At 48.4% G+C, this 14,387-nt stretch overlaps 1 protein-coding gene across 4 annotated transcripts in view; it reads right to left on the bottom strand.

Moving 5' to 3' along the window:
• The window catches only part of GNB1 (G protein subunit beta 1), a 92,211-nt gene extending 78,040 nt beyond the window's left edge, over positions 1–14,171 (bottom strand). For 3 of the 4 annotated variants that reach the window (XM_019942329.3, XM_033845013.2, XM_019942331.3), the window contains exon 1: positions 13,951–14,171. The gene's annotated coding sequence lies outside the window, so the exon portion shown is untranslated. The remainder of the gene's footprint in view (positions 1–13,950) is intronic. The other variant, XM_019942328.3, reaches the window with a different exon arrangement.
• Between the last annotated feature and the right edge of the window lie 216 nt (positions 14,172–14,387).

The following is a 14,387-nucleotide window of genomic DNA, read 5'->3' as shown; positions in this document are numbered from 1 at the left end:
TTTTTTGGCTGCATTGGGTCTTCATTGCTGCACGCGGGCTTTCTTTAGTTGCGGCAAGTGGTGGCTTCTTTTGTTGTGGACCACGGGTTCTAGGCACGCGGGCTTCAGTAGTTGTGGCACATGGGCTCAGCAAGTGTGGGTCACAGGCTTAGCAGTTGCAGCACGCGGGCCCTAGAGCACATGGGCTTCAGTAGTTGCAGAGTGTGGGCTCATTAGTTGCAGCACGCGGGCTCTAGGGCACGCAGACTCAGTAGTTGTAGCTCGTAGGCTTAGCTGCCCCGCAGCATGTGGGATCTTCGCTCTCCAACCAGGGATCGAAACCACGTCCCCTGCACTGGAAGACAGATTCTTAACCACTGGACCACCAGAGAAGTCCTCTCCCCTTCATTTTTATAATCCTAATTTTGTACAATAAACAATTAAACACTTTTATTATTAAAGTACAACAGTTAAAGATAAAAACTGGGGACAGTAAAATGGACTTACTGAAAAGGACATCTTTATGAAAACAATAACAGTGATAACTTAGGGGGAGCAGGGACAAGGCCCTCAAAGAATGAGGACAGGGGGACTTCCCTGTGGTCCAGCAGTTAAGAATCCACCTTCCAATGCAGGGGACGCAGGTTTGATCCCCGGTCGGGGAACTGAGATCCCACAAGCCGCGGGACAACTAAGCCCGCACCAAAACGAAGAGCCCACACGCCACAACTAAGACCAATGCAGCCAAAAATAAATAAGTAAATATTAAAAAAAAAAAAAAAGACTGAGGACAGGACATATGGAGGAACTGAGGCAGTGAAGACAGATCTCCTGTCCAGGGAGTTTAATTTTAAACAGAGAAAAATATGAATAGTGGCTGAAAAATATACCAAGATTAACTGGGAGATTAAGTTATATAAGACTTATTAGTCACGTTTGAAGATAGAATAGAAGGAGCCCCTGATGAAGAAACTAAAGATAAAACTGCTGGTGAATATGTTCTCAAGTGGAAGAATCCTCCCTTTAACAATATATGGAGGAGGCAGATGCAGACACAGAAGTCCTCTGAGATGAAGGAGTAGGGGAGAGGAGCTCAAATTAGATGGTCCATGGTGTAATAATTAAGAGCACGGGCTCTGGAGGCAAACAACTGACGTTCAAACATGGGTTCCACAGATTCCTGGCTGTGACTCTGGCCAATTACCTAATCTCCCCATAGGTTTAGCCACCTATGAAATGGGGCTATTCACAGGACCTGGCTCAGAGCTGATTAGATGATCAAACAGTAACACCGTCAAGTTCTTAGCACGGTGCCTAGCTAGCACGGTAGGAACCTAACAAGGCCGAGCTAACAGCACTGGGGTCATCTGCAAAATGCAAGTTCATCTACTGCCGAGAGAACTGCAGGTGGAGGACGGAAGGGCCACGGTCCTTCTGTGCCATCCTCAATTTCCCAAGCCCTCTTATTTCAGTTCCTCGCCCGGTCCTGTCTCGGGGCTTCTCCCTTTGCCCAGGTATCTGCCTGCCTCATCCCCTCACCTCCCCTTGCTTGCAAGTTCAGATGTTTCCACCACCCTTTTAAAATGAAATCAGCCATCTCTATGGCCCTGCCCTGATTTCTCTTTCAGCACAACCTTTTCCACCCGCCATCGGACAGATGACGTCCCTCTCACCAGAGGGGGTGGGCGTCTCTCATCACTGCCCCATCGCCAGCTGCCGGCTGGCGCTGCTCAGCCTTGAACGTGCATTTCACTGACACTCTCCCTCCCCTTGTTTACAGGTGCTCCTCAGGTGACAGTGCTCAAGGTACTCCATCTAAAATCAAGGCAGGGGACTACCCTGGTGACGCAGTAGTTAAGAATCTGCCTGCCAATGCAGGGGACGTGGCTTCAAGCCCTGGTCCAGGAAGACCCCACATGCTGTGGAGCAACTAAGCCCGTGCGCCACAACGACTGAGCCTGCGCTCTAGAGCCCGCGAACCACAACTACTGAGCCTGTGTGCCACAACTACTGAAGCCTGCGTGCCTAGAGCCCGTGCTCCACGACAAGAGAAGCCACCGCAATGAGAAGCCCGCGGCACCAAAACGAAGAGCAGCCCCCGCCTGCCGCAACTAGAGAAAGCCGGCGCACAAACGCAACCAAAAGTAAATAAATAAATAAAATTTATTTTAAAAATAAATAAATAAAATAAAATAAAGGCAGAACAGGGACTTCCCTAGAGGTCCAGCGGTTAGGATTCTGCGCTTCCACTGCAGGGGGCACAGGTTCAAACTGGTTGGGGGAACTAAGAAACCACATGCCATGCAGGACTGCCACAAAAAAAAAAAAAAAAAAATGAAGGCGGGAACAGAGCCCTCCCTCAACCCCACATGCCTCTCCACCCCTTTCCTTCAGAGCCTCCCCACAACCCACTGCCACTCATCGGCCCTGGGGAGTCCTGACCGCTGAATCCCAATCAAATCTGCCTCTTTGACCATTCCCTTCCCTCTCAGAGACTCTCTTAAGCACTGACACTGCTCTGATGTTCTTCCAACTTCTGACCACTCCTATAAGCTGCTTTTCCTCTGCCCTGCCTCAACACCCAAGCTACACCAAAGGGTCTTCAACCTTTAGAGAATCTCTGGGTGGTTCTTCTCCCCAGGAAAAGGCACAGTTCTACACCTATAACGACACATCAGGACAGGGTACCTGTCTCCAGGGACCTCTCTGGTCCCTGCAGGCACCTGCGGCTAAGGCCCTTGACGTGCACCGGCCAGTTTAACCACCACATTGCTCTCCAAATCACTGCTGCTCAGAGGCTTGGTCTCAGGCTTCCCTTACACTCTTAATTACTGAGGATCCCAGGGGCTTTTGTTTATGTGGGTTATATCAACGGATATTTACTACACTAGAAACTAAAGCAGAGACTTAAAAAAAAAGTTTAATAAGCCTATTACATATTACCATAAATAATATTTTTTACAAAAAATAACTAGAGGGACTTCCCTGGTGGTCCAGTGCCTAAGACTCTGCGCTCCCAATGCAGAGGGCCTGGGTTCGATCCCTGGTCAGAGAACTTGATCCCGCATTCCACAACTAAGAGCGCCACAACTAAGAGCCTGCATGCTGCAACAAAGATCCTGCGTACCACAACTAAAACCCGGCACAGCCAAATAAATAAATAAATATATATTTTTTTTAATTAAAAAAAAAAGAAATAACTAGAAAAATAACTTAGTGAGAAGAGCAGCAACATTACACATTTTAGCACACCTCTTTAATGCCTGCCTCAAGTAGAGAGAGCTGGATTCTCACATCTGCTTCTGCACTCAATCTGGTACAATATCTTGTTTTGGTTGAAGGAGATGAGGAAAATTCAGCCTCACAGATATGTAGTTGGAAAAGGGAGGAGTAGGGCTTCCCTGGTGGCGCAGTGGTTAAGAATCCACCTACCAGTGCAGGGGACACGGGTTCAAGCCCTGGCTCGGGAAGATCCAACATGCTGCGGAAAAATTAAGCCCGTGAGCCACAACTACTGAGCCCGGGCACCTAGAGCCCGTGCTCCTCAACAAAGAGAAGCCACTGCAATGAGAAGCCCGCGCACCACAACGAAGAGGAGCCCCCGCTCAGCAACTAGAGAAAGCCCGTGCACAGAAACGAAGACACAACGCAGCAAAATAAATAAATAAATAAAGTAAATAAATTTATAAAAAAGAAAGGAGGGGAGTACTGTAACAGCCTTTTCAAATAAATATAGACAGTCTTTTTTGATACTACATCAAAACTTGACAAGTGGTAAGTTTCTTAAAGGGTAGTTCTGGGCTTCTCTGGTGGCGCAGAGGTTACCTGCCTGCCAGTGCAGAGGATATGGGTTCAGGCCCTGGTCCGGGAAGATCCCGCATGCCGCAGAGCAACTAAGCCCGCTTGCCACAACTACTGAAGCCTGCGTGCCTAGAGCCCGTGCTCCACAGCAAGAGAAGCCACCGCAATGAGAAGCCTGCGCACCGCAACGAGCAGCCCCCGCTCGCCGCAACTAGAGAAAACCTGCGCACAGCAATGAAGACCCAACACACAGCCAAAAATAAATAAATTTATATATAAAAAAAGGGTAGTTCTGCTGTGGAATCTGAAACTATGTCAATTAACTCTGCATACTGTTACATCAAACACCAGGGGCTTCACTCCATCCCTGTGCTTTGAATGGATCTTTCACCCGTCTGTGAGCTAGTAGCATCAAGCACGGGCCATTTGGAAAATATCAGCTCACTGAGTTAAGCAGATCTTCCAAATGTTGACACGTTTTATTATATAACATTAAAAAAAGAAACATTTCGTTAGCATCACCTCCTATCTTGCAAAAAAAAGTCTTTAAGTACTGGGAAGCTGTCAAGCTCATGGTAGCAGAATCAAGTTTTCCAAAATTCAAATTTCCATTTGAAAGCTCAAATTTTATCACTGCCAACAATACTGTCAGTTATTTTCCTTGAAGTATCTGGTTCACTTCGTTCGTTTTTATGAAAATATCTGCCAAATTCCCCTGTCTAAACAGCCATCATTTTCTGTCAGCTGTTCTTTCAACTCAAGCGATCGCAGAGTTGCTTGTCCAGAAGACCGCTCTCACATGTTAAGATGCATCAGTGCTTTATGCCAACTTCCCATTTTGTCACACAGGCCAGTAAAAAGATGGATACTCAGGTTGAAGTTTAACAAAATTAATTTTGATTGCTTCATCAAGGGCATTCGATTAAACTGGATTTTTTTTTTTAAACCACAAATTCACAGCAGTGAAGAATACTATGACTACAATCACCGTTATAACTGGCTTGGTACCACGGCTTTGATTTCTGCTACAGAACCAGCAGTGTCACCCAGCACTGCTTCGTACCATCAGTGGGAATGTCAACACAGTGAAAGTCAAATGACATCTTAATATGATCATGACAGCAGCCTGGACCTAATGAGCCCCAGAGTCTACAGACCGTACTCGAGACCCCTCGCTCTAAGTGATGGTGAAACCCAAGACTTCAACCACCATCTAAATACTAATAACTCATCCAGACCACTCCTCCAGAGCTCCACATTCACGTGTACAAAAATCTACAATTGGACAAACACTTCAGAGTGTTTCAGACACTGGTAATACTGTAGTGAACCAAAGTGCCTGTCTTCATGGAGCTTAGAACTAGTGGGTAGATCAACATAGAGACCAGGGAGACAGAGCAAGGGAAGACAGAGGTTAATGAGAGCGGAGAACACCCTCTAAGGAGGGGATATTAGAACAAAGACCTGAATGAAAGGAGTGGATGGTCCAAACAGACCTCCAGGAGAAGAGCTTTGCAAGAAGGAGTAGAAAGTGTAAAGGCCGGTGTGTTCTAATGCAAAATGTGGGAACGCCTCCTGGGGTCCTCAAACCCAAGGTGCAAAGACTCACTCACTGTCTTCCCATCAAACCACTGCTCATTTCAGTAAATGCAAAACAGGCACCCGGACTTCCAGGAGAGAAACCTATACTCGCTCACTCCCTTCTGACCTTCCACGCAGTCACCTAAGCATCTGAGTCACCAGTTACCAGCTTTGCTACCCTGGCCCAGACCCCCTTCCTCTCTACAGCATCCCATCTGGAATCTGACCTGTCTTCCTCCTTCCTCTGAGAACACTCCAAGTTCAAGACCAAGTGATGTTCCCGATCAGGTACATCTCCTCACCCTTTGAGGGCTTCCTAGAGCCCTCCACGTAAAAGGGCAAATTCTTTACCAAGGCTCTGACCTCTCAGTGTCCATTCCTCACCACTCTCCAGCCCTTTGGAACTTCTGTCCCTAGACAACCCATGTTCTCTTTCATTCGATAAATAATTACTGAGCACCTATCTTGCACTACACTGTTATACGTGCTGGAGACAGTGGGTGAAGGAAGCCAACTGGTTGCATGAAAAGCATACACAACCATCTCCTCAGCCTGGAACACTCTTTCCTTCCCCTCCACAAGCCAGGCAGCCTCCAACTGGAGAACCCTTTCAGTCTCAACTTAGACATTTTCCAGCAAGCCTGCAAGACAGTGGCGGCCCTGCTGCTCCAGCCCCGCGCCTGCCCACCCACCGCCAGCTCTGGCTCGGCTCTACCACAAGAAGGTTGTTGATCATTATGAAAACCCCCCAAAAGTGGGGTTCCTTAACAAAACATCTAAAAATGTTGGAACCAGACTGGTGGGGCTCCAGCGTACCGTGATGTAATGAAAGTACAGATTCAAGCGGATGAAAAGAGGAAGATGATCAACGGCAGGTTTAAAACACTTGGCTGTGGTTCTGCCATTGCCTCGAGCTCGTCAGCCAGCAAGTGAGTAAAGGGGAAGACAGTGGAGGAAGCCACAACCACCAAAAACACAGGGGGCGGGGCTTCCCTGGTGGCGCAGCGGTTGACAATCCGCCTGCCAATGCAGGGGACACAGGTTCGAGCACTTGTCCGGGAAGATCCCACATGCCGCGGAGTAACTAACCCCATACACCACAACTACTGAGCCTGTGCTCTAGAGCCCGTGAGCCACAACTACTGAGCCCACGTGCCACAACTACTGAAGCCCATGCGCCTAGAGCCCGTGCTCCAGAACGAGAGAAGCCACCGCCAACGAGAAGCCCGCGCACCGCAACAAAGAGTCGCCCCTGCTCGCCACAACTAGAGAAAGCCCGCGCACAGCGACGAAGAACCAACACAGTCAAAATTAAATAAATTAAAAATAAATAAATTTATATTACAAAAAAAATAAAAACACGGGGGCTTCCCTGGGGGTCCAGCAGCTAGGACTCCACACTCCCAACGCAGGGAGCCTGGGTCTGATCCCTGGTCAGGGAACTAGATCCCGCATGCTGCAACTAAGACCCAGCGTAGCCAAAAAGTAAATAATATTAAAAAAATTTTTAAATCATTTTTAAACAAACAAAAAACACCGATATCACCAAGGAGGTCTGCCTTTCCCCCTGTGAAACTGTACTGCTCCATGACAGCCAAAGATGCCATCAAGGTCACCCTGGCTGATTACAAACTGAAACAAGAACCCAAGAAAGGAGAGGCTGAGAAGAAATGAGCCCTCAGGGAAGTCTCCCACAGGTCACACAGGCTGCTTCCCTCCCTCCCCCGCCACCAGCAGTCACGCACACGGAGGTGTTCAGAAGCCCTTGCACTGAAACAAAAGAGCTATGAGATCTGCACAACCTATGCTATTCACATTGTGACTCTAAGGCAAGCAAAATACACAGTCTAATTAATTGTTCTGAATCTGTGTTTTCTTTCAGCTCATGTTTATTGCCTTAACCCAGTCCAAGTCTATTTCGAACTCTTTGTGTGGCCCCAAAACTGAAATCAATAATGAAGTCCCTCATTTGGGTAGTCATGAAGTGCACAATTATCTAATTTTCCTGAATCCATTTTGGGGAAGATTACCAGTAGATACCTTGATAAGATTACTTGACAGAACCAAGTATTGTACATAAAACAGATCTGCATATATATAATAAAGGAATATAAGACAACCCCCCCCTCCAAAAAAAAAAAAAACATTTTCCCTAGGAAGCCATCATTAAACTCTAGGTTAGCTGCCCCTGTGATCCACCGCCCTTGTTTTTCACCTTTGTACATAAACTGTTTGTCAGCCTCCCTGTTAAACTATAACATAAGGTCCTGGGCCACACCCATTCTATAATTTATAGACTCAGCACCTAGCAGAGAAGATGCTGAATGAACATCTGTTAAACAAATTTCCTGTTATAATACTTTTGAGAATATATGAAAAATATTTCATTGTCACTAGCTGGCAAATTAAGGGATGCCAAAGAATGTTTTGTGAAATCCAAAATAATTCAGCATCATAAAGGGAGGTGGAAGTGAGAGCTTTAAAAAACAAACAATCATTTTACCAGTTTCAAAATGAATTATAGGATCAAAACTGTCCTATAAAGGTAAAGCCGGGCTTCCCTGGTGGCGCAGTGGTTGAGAGTCCGCCTGCTGATGCAGGGGTCACGGGTTCATGCCCCGGTCCGCGAAGATCCCGGTCCGGGAAGATCCCACACGCCGCGGAGCGGCTGGGCCCGTGAGCCACGGCCGCTGAGTCTGCACGTCCGGAGCCTGTGCTCCGCAACGGGAGAGGCCACAACAGTGAGAGGCCCGCGTACCGCAAAAAAAAAAAAAAAAAAAAAAAGGTAAAGCCTTTTGAACAAAATGAAAACAGACTCATAGCTACTCATGAGACTCAAAGAGAACTGGTGGTAGCCAGAAAGGGGCAGGAGGACAAAACAGGTGAAGGGGATTAAGAGGTACAAACCTCGTTATATAATAAATAAGGGGACTTCCCTGGTGGCCCAGTGGTTAAGAATCCGCCTGCCAACGCAGAATGCAGGGGTCACCGGTTTGATCCCTGGTCCGGGAAGATCCCACATGCCACAGAGCAACTAAACCCGTGTGCCACAACTACTGAAGCAGCATGCCACAACTACTGAGGCCTGTGCACCTAGAGCCCATGCTCCGCCACAAGAGAAGCCACCACAATGAGAAGCCCGTGCACCGCAACGAAGAGCAGCCCCCACTCGCCCCAACTAGAGAGAAAGCCCACGCATCGAAGACCCAACGCAGCCAAAAATAAATAAATAAAATTAATAAATTTATTTTAAAAATAAGATAAATAAATAAATAAGTCGCAGGGATATAACACACAGCATAAGAAATATGGTCAATAGGGGGAATTCCCTGACGGTCCAGCAGTTAAGACTCCATGCTTCCACTGCAGGGGGGACCAGTTTCGATCCCTGGTCAGGGAACTAAGATCCCGCAAGCCTCGTGGCGCAGCCAGGGGAAAAAAAGAAAAGAAAGAAATATGGTCAATAATATTATAATAATTTTGAATGGGGACAGAGAATTACTAGACTTATCATGGTGATCATTTCAAAATGTATGCAAATGTCAAAGCCCTACGTAGTACACCTGAGATTAACATAATACTGTACATCAACTATATTTTTTTATAAATTTATTTTATTTGTTTTTGGCTGTGTTGGGTCTTCATTGCTGCATGTGGGCTTTCTCTAGTTGCTGCAAGCAGGGGATACTCTTCGTTGCAGTGCGTGGGCTTCTCATTGTGGTGGCTTCTCTTGTTGCAGAGCATAGGCTCTAGGCGCGCGGGCTTCAGTGGCTGTGGCTCATAGGCTCAATAGTTGTGGCTCACGGGCTCTAGAGCGCAGGCTCAGTAGTTGTGGCGCACAGGTTTAGTTGCTCCGCAGCATGTGGGATCTTCCCAGACCAGGGCTCAAACCCATGTTCCTTGCATTAGCAGGAAGATTCTTAACCACTGTGCACCAGGGAAGCCCTCAACTATATTTTAATTAAAAAAAAAAAAAACTTTTTGAGAAAAGAAAGAATGTCAGAGATGACTTGGGAGAAAGTAAGGTAGTAAATTAAAGTGATGGGGGCTTCCCTGGTGGTGCACAGTGGTTAAGAGTCTTCCTAAATTCTCTATAATCTACCTTTATCATAGTTTAAAAGACTGTCACAGGGACTTCCCTGGTGGTCCCGTGGTTAAGACTCCTCGGAGAGCGTTTTCAATCCCTGGTCAGGGAACTAAGATCCTTCATGCCGCGCATGCCAAAAAAAAACAAAAACAAAAACTGTTACAAAGCAAGGCCATAAGCAACAGAAACGGTGATCCTCTAACAGAGCACTGCGGCCAGGCACTGTTCCAAGTGCTTCACACGTATGCTAACTCACTCAACCCTCACAACCACCTTAGGAAGGAGGTTCTAGTGTGCCTGCTTTTACACATGCGGAAACAGACACAGAGAAGTCAAACCCACATCCACACCAGCAAGTTCAGTTACACAACTGGGTTCTAACTCAGGCAGTCTCAGTCCTTCAAGAAAAGAGTGAATTTCTTTCCCTCCCAGCAATTCAGGAATTATCTTAAAGTTCCTAGGACAATTTTTTTTTTGGAAACCTGTTGTAGAAGCTTTAACATTCTCTTGTCTAATTAGAAAGTGTCCAGAATTTTTTTAAAGCTTTACCAACTACAACACTTGGAGGTAGTCAAGAGAACTTGTAATCTGCATGGGGAATATATTTTACAATTGCCACAGGACTGAGTCAGAAGACGTGCAGACATGTATAAACACACAATTACCCACAAGTAAACAAGAATATATTCAATCCCCTTAGTATTCTAGTCCTGCAGGTTAAAGAGTAAATAGCCTTTCCCTCCTTGATAAAGTACATTATTAAGCCTGGACCAGGAATGCCCTGGCAGTCCAGTGGTTAGGACTCTGCTTTCACTGCCGTGGGCCCAAATTCAATCCCTGATCAGGAAACTAAGATCCCGCAATGCCCCCTCACTTAAAAAAAAAAAAAGCGCCTGGGGCAACTAATTATTCAATCGTAACCCTTTATCAATGGCAACATGGATGCAACTGAATAATCTCTTCAGAATTATTACTTCTGATAGTCTTGACTTGGTCTTTTAATCATTAACTTTTTAAAAATGGCTTTTTTCCCAGAATTTTAACTTAGTAAGTCAAATAAGGGAATACTCAAGTCTCTCAAAGAAAGCAATATTGTGCTATAAAATGGGAAGCTTTCCTATCACTGGAAGTCAGTAGGAATTTCCATCAATTACTGTGGCACCTAATGGCAGGCACTGCAACAAGAACAAGAGGGCTAAAAGGTTTCAAAAGCTTTTAGCATTCCTCTGATCCACCGATCAAATCAAGTGTCTACAGATTGCCTGTTTTTCTTAAACGAGAGCTGTGGAACAAAACTCACAGCTCTAAAAAGAAGTGGGATTCTTCATTTTCCAGAAGAGTCAGGGTAATGTTGCATTACTCAATACACAGCCACACTCTCCATAAAAATTGGGACTGTTTCTTCCTTCCAGTAATGTTACACATTCAGTTTTATAAATTATTTCTCTGATCTCAGTTTAAATTTGTTTTTATCCCCTCATTCTATGTTCACTAAACCAAACACTCAACTAAACTGCCTGCTTCATAAATTCTCCGACCACTCTTATCTAGAAATGCAAACCTGAGAGATCAGAATTTATACCAGGGTTAAAAAATTCTAAAACTTTTTGTTCAATGCCTTATTATACTCATCCTAAATAAAGGTTTTAAAATAACATGGCACGCCATATGGTCAAGCCCAGATAACAAAATTGAGAGTATCTATTACCAATCCACTAATGCCAAAGCCAAAGTCTCTAGACAGTAAGAACTTAATCCCATTTGGAAGCCAACATGAGCCAAATCTTTTGGGGAGAGAAAACAGCAATCCGATGAAGAGACTGTAATTGACGCCAATACTGCACATCTGCAATAAAACATTATTTATTAAAGTACTGGCTAAAAAGGCAACTGATGGTAGGTAAGTCTACAGCTGTCCTGAAGACCCTTCTCAAAGTTAATTGTAGAAATACAACTTCTCCAATCAAACTAAAGGATAACAGACAGAAAATTTTAGCAAAATAAAAAGTTAACAGCAACAAAACTTTGAGAAATAAATTAACTCCTCATAAAATCTGTGCACTTCTCATGTGGTCAATATAAGACCTAGGTGTTCCAAGCTCTGAAATCAAAGCCACTAAGCATGGAAAAGATTTGACAGCCTTTTGGCAGCCTTTCAAATCTCCTCTAAGATTAAAATGAAATCTGAGGAAATTTACTTCAACTCCCCCTGAAACAGAAGTAACTCAAGACATCAAACAAAGAGAAATCTTTATTAAGGTATCATTAAAGAACATTCTGCTTAGTACATGCCTGATGACATAAATACAGCTCTGTCGTAAACTCAGATATCATACAAAAGGAATATTCTTGTCTGATGGGCATGTTCATTTAAGAAAGTGTCAACTCTGAATCAAAACTGCATAGTTGAACAATATTCTCTATAAGCACACTCTTGACCATTTCCACAGAAGATGAGAGGCAGCCCTAACACTGGCTCCCCACGCAGGGAGAACCGGGAGCAAGCCACAGGCACAATCATAAAACTTAACGTCGCTTTCCTCAACTCTCACCTGCTAAGAAAACACTGCAGCATTTACAGTGCCTGTGAAACCAGAGGCATATACAGAGGGAGTCTCGGGAGGAGAGAGGCCCTGCGGTCCAGCCTTACAGCAGCCGGGAATCTTCCCCCCACGGGATCCTGCCAGGTCGGCCTCTGACCCTTCCAGTTGCGCTCCATTTCTGACAGCTCTGTCAGAAAGTTAAACTGAGCCAAAAGCTACCACCCAGTTCTGCCGTCTGGAGGTTCTAAGACCTGTTTCCATGTTGGTGGCACCAGCCCTATCCCCAGCCACACACCCATATTAGTAAGGAAGTAAAAAAGGAACTGCCTGTACGTTTTCTTTTTGCAATATGTACCTTCCGGAAGAATCCAGAACAGGCCCTATCTATCTTAATAGAACGCAAACTGAAATCTTTCTTTGAAATACGAACCCCCTCCACCCCCAAAAGACTAGAGCTTCAAATTAGAAAACAAAGAACTCAGGTAGAAATCTTATCGATAACAATAGCTTTTAGACCTTATCCAGTATCTGGGGCTGAAGGGAAGGGAACTTCTCACAAAGCTAATACTTCCACTTATTTGCTAACTATAAAAAATATCTACATATTTTCTTAATAATCTCATAAGCAACTGTTTAATCATTAAACGTTATTGGAGATCACTGTGTTACCAAACAGGTAACAAAATGAAAATACAAAAAAAAAAAAAAAAAGGGCTCTAATACTCCCCACACCAGAACTACAGATTACGACTTTTACATCATTTATGCACAAACTCAGTAACGTACTCTTTAACTGTAAATGTCCACCAACTTCCTTTCCCAAAATAAACACCCCTACCATCGCTGTTCTCCTTCAGTCAATGAGTCTCACAATCCTAACTAAAAAGGTTCCATAAAGAGGAATTCAGTAGATAAACCTACTTGGGTATGCCAACGAGGTAATTTAAAGGACTTCAGAGATGTTTAAACACCACTTGAGTCAAGCATCAACTCGCAAGGAAAAATACAGGAGGATTTTCCAAAGTCCGATGGCTCAGCGATCCCTGGGTGGAATTTCCAGCACCCTCCACCCGGCCGGGGCAGAGGGCGACCCCGACCCTCGCCCGCCGCCCCCCGCCGCGCCCCCGCCCCCGGGCGGCGCCCCCGGAGCCCCGCGGCGCGGGCGGCGGCTGACAAAGGCCGCGCGGCGGACGCGCCATCTTGCCGGGCCCGCCGGGGGCCATTCATTCGGCGCGGGGCGCGGGAGCCCGGCCACCGCCCGCAGGCTGCGCACCCGCACCGTGGCTTCGGGCGGCCCGGCTCGGGCCCGGCGGCGACCGCGGGGCTGGGGCTCGCGCTCGCCGGGCGCTTTGTCCGCCCCGCGCGCCCTCGGCGCCGCTTCCTCATTTCTCCGCCGCAGCGACGCCAGCCTCCCCGCGAGCAGCCGAAAGGCCGCTTTTCCCGCAGCTCGTCCTCCCGCGGCCAAGGACGGCGCCCACCGCCCGCCGCGGGGCAGGGCCGCGGCCGCCTTTGTTCCCTGGCCCGCCCGGCGCCCCTCCTCCGAGCCACCTCCCAGACGCGGGGCGCCGGCCCCGGACCCCAAACCCTGGAGCCTCCGGCCCCGCCCCCACCGCGGACCCCAGGACCCGGACCGCAGGCCTGCACCCAGTACCCCAGACCAGAGCCCCGGACCTGGACTCCAAACCCCGGAGCCCCAATCCAGGCCCGAGCCCGGGACTTCGGTCTCGGTCCCGGCCGACGGCCGCGAGGTCCCCACCGCCCCCGCCCCCGCACCGCGGACCCCACCCGGGCGGGGCAGGAAGACGCGACCCGGAGGCCGGGTGGGGGCGGGGAGGGTGGGGGCGGGGCGGCCCGGGCGGGCGGGCGACTGGGGGGCGATGGGGAGGGGCGGGGGAGGGGGGGGTAGGGGTCGGGGCTGGGGGTCTGGGCTGGGGTCGGTGCCGCGATCGCCGCGCTCACCTCGACACCGCGTCCCGCCTGCCGCGCCCGCTCCCCGCCGCCTCAGCCGCCTCGGCCGCCGCTCCAGGAGATGGTCGCGCTCGGGCCGCTCCGCGGGCGCTGCGGGCAGGTGCGCCGGCGAGGCTCAGTCTGTCGGTCCCGCGGCGGCTGCTCCACTCCCGCGCCCGCGCCCGCTCCCGCCGCCGCCGCCGCCGCCGCCGCCTCCGTCCGCCCCTCAGACGCCTCCAGCCATCGGGATGGGCGCGGCGGCCCCTGCCCGCAGCCTCGGGAAACCCCACGGTCGCGTCACCGCGCACGCCGCGCGCGCACGCACCGCTCGACCGAGTCCCCGGCGCGCGCGCGCGCGCGCTTCGGCCCTGCGCCAGCCCCGCGCGCGTACACGAGCCGCTTAAAGGGGCAGCACCGCGCCCTCGGGGACCCGCTCCAAGAGCCTACGA

Source organism: Tursiops truncatus, chromosome 1 (genome assembly GCF_011762595.2).
Source record: "Tursiops truncatus isolate mTurTru1 chromosome 1, mTurTru1.mat.Y, whole genome shotgun sequence".
NCBI classification, from domain to species: domain Eukaryota; kingdom Metazoa; phylum Chordata; class Mammalia; order Artiodactyla; family Delphinidae; genus Tursiops; species Tursiops truncatus.
The sequence above is the reverse complement of the archived record's forward strand: the minus strand, read 5'-3'. Positions and strand labels throughout refer to the sequence as shown.